The sequence below is a fragment of the Planococcus citri genome, chromosome 1, assembly GCF_950023065.1.
Source record: "Planococcus citri chromosome 1, ihPlaCitr1.1, whole genome shotgun sequence".
NCBI lineage: Eukaryota > Metazoa > Arthropoda > Insecta > Hemiptera > Pseudococcidae > Planococcus > Planococcus citri.
The window spans coordinates 11,952,896-11,962,499 of NC_088677.1; positions in this window are offsets into that span (position 1 = coordinate 11,952,896).

Consider the following 9,604-nt stretch of genomic DNA (forward strand, 5'->3'; position numbering starts at 1 on the left):
CGGACCAGTCTTTCCAGGCGGTCGACAATTCTTTGGTGGCACTATTGATTGTCGTTGACCGTTTACCTGTAAACATAATAAAATCCGCAAATAGTTTTCCCTTTATAGGACTATACCTACATATGCACCCTGCCTATGAGCAAGGATTGATAATTGACTTCAGTCTGAAGATCAGCTGAAAGACCGTAATGGGTGGATAAGTGGGGTGAATTTTCCCCCGAGAGCTTTATGGTTGATATTTAAGTACATGGATGGTAGACGAAAGTATCAGCTAATCTATACAACGACCCTTTCTACAATTTAGGAAAGTGATTCTTCTAACCAAATTAACTTTTTTCCAAAGTAACGGGGTGCTGGACAGATACTGAGAAGTAATGTAATCTCCCCAGACACCCTCTAAAGCATGAACCCCTTGCAATCGCGGTTTCGAAGGAACAGAATGTAGAGTGTTGTAGTTGGTATATTATATAAAGATGATCTAACACGTTGGCTTTATTATTGATTATACGTTATTCTGTTTTATTGTGAACCAAGTCTCCTATTCTCTCAGCGAGAACAATATTGCTGGAGGCATCCTTTTCAGGAATTTATCAATGTTCATTAATGAAGTGTTCTTTGGTATCAGTTCCTTGGACTAATGATTGGAAGACCATGATTGTTGTAATTCAGGTTGAGATGATAAAGATTTGTTTACGATATCGTGGCCCAGTCCATCTCCCATAACTAGAACACCGTTAACGAAATAAGTATGTTGGGAAGAGTAGGTTCGAGGTCGATTGACAGGTGTAGGTATTGTGAAACACAATATTTTTATACAAATTTTCAAATTTGTGTTACATTTTCAAAATGTGTTTTTGAGCAGTTTTTTTTAACATGCTTGATCGATTACTCAACATGATTTTTTTGTTGAAAAAAAAAATAATAATAATAATAATAAATCAAGACACAATACCTTACCTAAACTTATTTTATCGAGCCAGTCCATCATGTTAGCGTTTGATAGCTCAGCTTGTCTATACACTATGAATTAATTGTTGTTCGTCGATTACCTGTAGGTAAACAAAATAAAATATTTTGTTCCCGAGAGCTTCAGGGTTAATATTTATATATGTAGACGGTGGGTGGTATCATTGAGCACCCTCACGTCAGGAAAGTTTCAGGTTTCAGAACCCCCCCCCCCCTTTTTTGAATATGCCGCCTTTTCTAAAATTATCATGAAATTAATTTCTAAGGGTATTCCCATAACAATTTTAATCCCTCTCTCTCATATTTTCCTTTCAATAGTGTTTGAAGTAATCAGTAGGTATAGGTACCTAAGTATAGTGTCTGAAAATCTTGACCAACGTTCATCGTGCAGTTTGCCTTGAGCCCTTCCATCGAAGATGATTCGTTCCAGATCGATCTTTTCTCTTACTCTATAGAGTGGAATTATCGTAAGAAAAAGCTTTCATCCACCTAGAGCATCACAATAATGCTGTTACAAATTTAAAATGACTCATTTTATCCATTCTTAATGAGTTGTATTGAAGTAGACCCATTTTAAGCGAAGATTTCCAAGTTTTTTAAATGGATATTTTATGAATTTTATTTTTGTAGCTGTAACGATGACACCATGTTTTTATAAAACTTTTCAAATTTTTATAACATTTTCAACATTTTTGGTCAATTATCTCCCTTTTGAGTGATGGCTTCCCGTTTATCAACATGTTTGATCGATTATTCATCGTGATTTTTTTTGTTGAAAGAAAAAAAAGAAATAAATCAAGACACAATACCTTACCTCGATTAAAATAGTCGACTTCAATTAAAAAGGGCCATTTTAATTTTGGATGATCTTCAGGACCGAGTTGGAGGCCTGTGGATGTGGTAGGAGTTCGGAAGAGTGAGTTCTGAAAACCAGGCTGATGTCCGGCCTCGACTTCCGAGTGTGGGGCGAAGTCTCTTCACCGATAGACGAAAGCACCTAATCCATACAGTGACCCTCATTCTGCAATTTAAGGAAAAACTGTTAATATGTGAAGGTGGATGTGCCCTATCTTCAAAATTGAACGGTCAAAAAACATTTTTTGAATGTAGCAGCCGAAATCCAATTTTCACCATGAGGGTCGGTATAAATACTTTGAAAATTAAACGAAATTACCATACTTATTATGACTTTTTGCCTAAATTTCAAATTGAAGAGGCTACAAATAATTTTTAATTTCAAGAAATCGAAGTAAAAAAATAAATGCGCGAATGAATACTACGTCAAAATATAAATTGTTATGATCACTTTTTTCTTACTCTGAAATTTAAAAAGTCGTTGAGGCTCGAAAATTGTAGATTTGATGAAATTTTTATCAAATCAAAAATTTTTGAGTTTCAAAAACTTTTCAAATTTTAGAGTAGGTAAAAAAAAACACGTAGTATTCACTATCGTATTTATTTTTTTCATCGTGATCTTTTGAAATTGAAAATCATTTGTAGCTTCCTTCAATTTGCAAGTAGGGCAAAAAGTAATACTTGGTGTAATTTTGTTCATTTTTCAAAGTAGGTACGTACTACGTACTATCGACCCTCATTGTCAAAATTGGATTTTGGCTCTTGGATTTTGAAAACGTATTTTGCACCTTCAATTTCGAATATAGATCATAGCTTCCACATAGTAACCTTTTTCCTTGGGCGTAGCTGCCCTGTTGTATCTAAATCTGAAGTTATTTGCATCACCATCTCCTCAGACACCCTCTGTAGGTAAAGCATGAACCCCTTGCAATCGCGGTTTCGAAGGAACAAAAATTTTCTTGACGTAACGTTGAATTTATTATGTATTGATCAGAAACCATGTCTGCTAGGGGGTAAATCTGATTGACATACTCTGCACTTTGGCTGTGAACTGCGAACGTTCGGTCTGTGAATTTTACTGGTATCAGATTTTCATCGTTGAGAGTTCCAGGACACAGTGGAACCAAACAGGGCTTTGGAATCTTGATGTCTGGCCCAAAACAGTATATTACGTCGTTGATGCATTCTCAATGTAAGGTATGGTTACATGTTGAAGTTCGAACGTGGTTCTGTGTAGGTGTTGGAGTCTTGTCACAGACCCCGCAGGTCGGCAGATAAAATGGAAATACTTCGCTTATTGTATTCATGATTGAATGTCTGTTGAACGATAACACGTGGTGGGTATCAAGTATGTCAGTATTGGGTAATTTGAGAATTTATATTTTACTTGAGGAATGTAGATTAAGTACGTAAAAGTATCTGGATTGAACAGATGATTTGTACGAAATGTGCTGGAAGCTTATATCGAGGAACCACAACATTTTCAAAATTTGTAGCCAATTGTCTCCATTTTGAGTGATTTGTTTTCCTTTTTTAGAATAATAATAATAATAAGTAATAATAATAATTTTATTTCAATGCTTAATCCAATTACTCATAGTCATAATGATTTTTTGTTGAAAAATAAATAAATAAACCAAGATACAATACCTTACCCCGATTTATAGTTGACTTCAATTGATAATGACGCTACCGTTTCCTTTAAGGTCATACATCTTCAGGCCGGGTTGAAAGCCTGTGGTAGGACTTCGGAAGAGTCAGTTCTAAAAACCAGGCTGATGTGCGGACTCCACTTCCGAAAGGGATGAAAAAGATACTGTTAGAAATTTCAAGTGATTGATTTCATTTTGTCTTAATGAGTTTATTTATTAGGCACCTACTGCCTAGGTATCGTACCTTCTAGCAACCAATTTCAAGTTTTTTAAAATGGATATTTCTGAATTTTATTGCTGTAAGTTCAATTATACAACGTTTTTATGAAAATTTGCAAATTATTGCAACGTTTTCAAAATTTTTTGTCAATTATCTGCCATTTGAGTGATTGCTTTCCGTTTTCGAGCAGTTTTTTCTACATGCTTAATCGATTACTCAACTCGATTTTTTTGTTGAAAAAAATTTTAAAAATGAAAAATGAGTAAATTAAGACACAATACCCTACCTATGAGCAACGATTGACTTGGCACGTTTATTTAAACTTTATGATGAGCGTTATTCCTGGGAAGAGAATAAGGCATCTTTAAAAATTGGGTTTTCGATTTCAGAACATGACAAAGTAAAAAAAATGATGCTGTTACAAATTTCAAATGACTCATTTTATTCATTTCTAATGAGTTTTACTGGATGCCTTTTATCAAAGATTTATAAGTTTCTTGAGATGAATATTTCTCAATTTTATTGCTGTAGCTGGCAAAAATTGGAAACTATTCTTTCCGAATATCCGGCGAGAAATACGACATTTTTTGATATTTCAGTTGAATTTGGAACTTTTCTGACAGTTTTGACTGGATGCATTGGAGAGGCCTTCTTTTTTGGAAAATTTCATTTAAAATTGCGTTATTTTTGATAGTAGATAATGTGGCCCAACTGTTTCGAGGAGATTTGATTGAAAAAAATTCCGCTATTTCCGATCGAATGATGGCTTGAATTTAATTGTTTCCTCGAACAACATTGGCCTATTTTTCAGTACGAATTCTTGTACGAGAATTAAAATATCCCTACCTGTTACCAACACTCACAAAATCATTATGATTTGCGACTCCATATTTTATTCTGTGGAATTCAATCAGGAAATGAAAAGCACCGTGTGTGTGAAGGTGTACATTTAGAAACAATGAGCAGAAAGAAAAAAATCCTCTTGCAATCAGCGATCAACTGATGGTTTATTCATATTACGAAATGATTTAATACGATCTGCCAAAACCCTGCGACGAAATCCAGGGTACTGAAGAATTTGGCCTCTGCATCCTCGGTCATGATACGATCAAGGAGTCCAGCTTCGTTATAGTTCTCCTCAAGGATTGGGTCCAAATCGACTGAAAAAAAAACCGAAATAAATCAAGACACAATACTCTACCTAAACTTGAGCTTCAGGATTGATATTTACATTGACAGTGGGTGCAGGTACCATTGAGCAGAGCACTCTCTGTCAGGAAAATTTCAGACACCCCTCCCCCCTTTTCGATATAGCCTTCCTTTTCTGAAATTATTATAATATTTTAAATCTCTCTGTAAAAGCTTCAAACTGATGTATTTTTTGCCTATCTAAAAACACATAAAAAACCAAAATCATATTTTTTCACCTAAGTGTAGCTGTAACGTTACCATGTTTTTATACAACTTTTCAAATTTTTGTAATATTTTCGAAATTTTTAGTCAATTCCGTTTTCGAGCAGTTTTTTCAACATGCTTGATCGATTATTCATTATGATTTTTTTGTTGAAGAAAAAAGAAGAAACAAATAAATCAAAAGCCAATACCTTATCTCGACTAAAGTAGGTAGTCAACTTCAATTGAAAAGGGCCATTCTAGTGGTGTCGATCATTTTGAGGCCTGTGGTTGGAGTTTGGAAGAGAAATTTAGAACATATAATATTATGATGATTTTGGAGTACGAGGATGGTATCATGTTAATTTTTGTGATACGTACTTTTTAGGGCACTAATAAATTACTCTGTCCTACTTAACAAGGGAACTACCCAGGGTGTGATACGCCGATCGAAAAAAAATTTTCACAGGCGGATACAGCATCAAAAAATATATTAAGAGCCAAAATTTTAGCTGCTGAGGTTCACATGGGGGAAACTTATGTGAACCTGGCTTGTGGAGGGCTGAACAGTTTTTATCCCTCGTAGGTATGGAAGCACCGGAACATAGAACCGTCTTCATTGAGGCATTATCGACATTCACTGAGAAAAATTTTCAAAAGTGGCCCTCTAATAAAAATTCATTTTTGGCTGCACAATAAAAAATCGTTCAAGAATATTGTTTTTTTTTTTCTGCTTCAAGTGTGAATATTTCTGATCAAGGTCTCCTGGAAAAGAACTAAGTATAATCAGGCTGCACAGTTGAGGAATGTTCTACCGTATACTTTATGAGAAATTTATTCGACTTCATTTTAATAAAAGTACATAGTAGGTACATTATACTGTATTTATAAATAATAAAAAAGATCAAGAAATGAGAAATCAGCTTCACGTTGATTATTTAAAGCGAACTTAGCAACCAATGCAACCATCAAACAATATGGCGAAAGCAAATGCAAAGACTATCTCGCAATCAACGAATAGCATGATAATATGGTTTCTTCAAGGAGATTTGTTCGTTTCAATTAGAATATCTATACCTATGTGCTCTGTTTACACGGATTTTGGCAGATTTTCGAGAATCTGAATTTTGGACGTTTTTTAAAATCACTTTTTTCAACACTTTTGAGAGTACATTTTCAAAAGCTGCTACCCTAGCAGATTATTGTGGATTCTATAAAACTGCCAAAATCCGTACCGACCAACTATCATTACCAACATTGGATTTTGGCTCTTGGATTTTGAAAACGTTAATTTTGTCCCTTCTATTTTGAAGATAGACTACATCTTTCACGTAACCTTTCTCCTCGGTTGTACCCTGTTGTATCCAAATCTGAAGTTTGCATCACCATCTCCCCAGACACCCTCTGTAGGTAAAGCATGAACCCCCTTGCAATCGCGGTTTCAAAGGAACAAAGTAATGATATGTCGTCTACATATTTTGTGACACCTTTTTCATCAGGTATAACAATGTTTATCAGATTTACGAAAAGTGCTGATGAAATCTTAAGCCCATAAGGCAAACGAATAAATTGGTATACGCGACCATCAATCTGGAACGCACAATAGGTATTTACAGAATGATTCTTCTAATACGATCTGCCAAAACCCTACGACAAAGTCCAGGTTACTGAAGAATTTGGCCTCTGCATCCTCGGTTGTGATACGATCAAGAAGTCCAGCTTCGTTATAGTTCTCCTCAAGGATTCGTATCAATGTTCGTTGATAAAGTGTCCTGTGGTATCAGTTCCTTCGACAAATGATTGGAAGACCATGATTGTTGTAATTCAGGTTCAGATATTAAAGATTTCTTTACAATATCGTGGCTCAGTCCATCTCCGATGGTTAGAAGGAACACCGTTAACGAAATATTTTGGGAAGGAGATGTCCGAGGTCGATTGACAGGTGTATTGTGAAACAATGTTTTTATAAAACTTTTCAAATTTTTGTAACATTTTCAAAATGTTTGGTCAATTATCTCCATTATAAGTGATTTCTTTCCGTTTTTAAGCAGTTTTTTCAACATGCTTGATCAATTATTCATCATGTTATTCGTTGAAAAAAAAGAAAAGAAATAAATCAAGACACAATACCTTACCTCGATTAAAATAGTCGACTTCAATTGATAAGGGCCGCTCTAATTTTGGCATACACTTTCCCGTACCTCCCCCTCATTTTGTGAGGGGCGGTAAATAGCACCTAGAAGGATAGTGCTAGGTTAGTGCTGGAAAGTGCACGAATGGGGTAGGCTAAGCCTAGTAATTTTCGAGCATTTCGATTGAGATGTTTTGCAAAATAGCTGAACTCTGAAGGCTGAAATCTCTGATCAAGACTGCGTGAACTTGGAGCAAAAATAATGAGAGTTTGAACATACTGAATGGGAAATTTGAAAATCTTAATCTGAACTTTCGAGGTAGAAAGTTGCTCTTTTCGTAAATACCATACGAAGATTGAAAGGCAGTCATTTGAATAATCGCAAAAAATCACATAGAAAACATTTTTGTTCAGTTTATTTGAAGCGAAAACATTTTCACAGTGGAATCTGAATATCCTTTCGAGGGCACCACAGTCCCAAATTTTGATTAAAATTCGAGAAACCCTAATTCGAAGACGCCCAGTCGGAATATTTGTTTGTTTTTACGATCCCGACCCTCTGATACCACCTCTCTCCCTTCTCCACCGTTCCTAACCCTAAGATGCTATTAAAAATGGGGGGTCCCTAAATGGCCCTGCTGGAGCATCAAATTTGAAAAAAAAAAATAGAAAATAATATGATGATTTTTGAGTATGATGTGGTAGGTAGGTATTACTCGTATATTGATTTTTGTGATACTTTTATTAAGGTACCTACTAAATTATTCTGTCCAATTTCTATTATTTATTTGCAGAATTATTTTTATATATTAATGTGTTTTAATATTTGTGAAAAGATTCCACTTCCAAAGGTTACTTACTTACTTTGCGGGAGGTCGCGTTTTTTGCAATTCATGGGCTATATTCAGCATTATAGTAGTTTCGCGTGTTTTTCTAATTCCATCTCAAATTGCTTTCTGTAAAAACACAATACCTACTTATGCTTCCTAGAAAAGAACTAATCAGGCTGCACAGCTGAGGAATTTTATGGTAAAGCTGACTGCTTGAACTTGGAGCTAATCTATTAACTAGAGTTCAAAGATACTGAATGGGAAATTACAAATAAAATTTGTGAATATCAATCTGAACTTTCGATATGAAAGTTGCACTTTTTGGTAAATACGAATATTGAAAGCAATTGGAAAAAATCACATATCGACGACATTTCTTCATTTTAGGTATTTGAAGCAGAAACATTTTCAAAATGAGATCTGAATATTTGGAAAAAAAATTGATTTGAAGACGCTGAGTTTGTATATTATTTGTTTGTTTTTACGATGCCAACTTTCTGACACCTCCTCTCTCTTCCAGTGTCTCAAACATTCTTTTTTTAAAAAAAGAGGAAATGAAAATTAATTACCTGTGACACGTTGTTTATCTGATTTTCAAGGGCACCGAGTTCGAGCATTAAATAATTTTTTTAGGCACGCTTCATGAATGCCTCTCTGCTGGCGTACCTTTGAAAAAAAATGTCGGAAAATATTGAAAATATAGGTTGATTTTGAGTATGATTTGATATTATTTCAATTTTTGTCATACTTTTAGGGTACCTACTAAATTATTCTGTCCAATTCTATTATTCATTCCCAGAACTACTTTGAAATATTAATGAATTATTTATTTATTTTTGCGAAAAATTTCCACTTCCAAAGGTTACTTACTTATTCGGATGAAAAAATTACAAATCAGAACAGTAAATTAATACTTCTCCTCAAAAATGAATAAATTGATATGATTCGAAAAGTAAAATACCCTGCATGCAAAAAATTGATTAGTCAATCATCTCCATTTTGAGTGATTGCTTTCCGTTTTCTAGCAGTTTTTTCAACATAATTAATCGATTATTCATTATGATTTTTTTGCTGAAAAAAAAAAGAAGAAATAAATCAAGACACAATACCTTACCTTGATTGAAATAGTCGACTTCAATTGAGAATTGACTTTTTTAAATATAGACCACACTGAAAGAACCAGCTAAGTCACTTTTTTTCAAAAATGAGTTTATGGTCGAATTAAATTCACACTGTGGAGTGGAAAAATGTAGTCCATTTAGATTTTGAAAAAAAATCGATTTTTTGTGGTTAAAATGGCTTTGAAAAAAAAGAGGAGGGGAGAGAAATGAGCCTAGACCAAATCTGAGGCGAAAAGAAAGAAAATTCCAACGTCATTAATTATTTAGCATGCGAAAATTTTTAATTATGTCATCATAATTTAATCGATTTTAATCGAATCAAGTTGTTGCGAAATACTAATTTTTCGATTTTTTGCTTGAGTTTTTGCTCGAAAAGAGTGACTTTTCAACTCGTGACTGGCGTGTCTCTACATTGTTTTTTTCTATACTATGCCTTG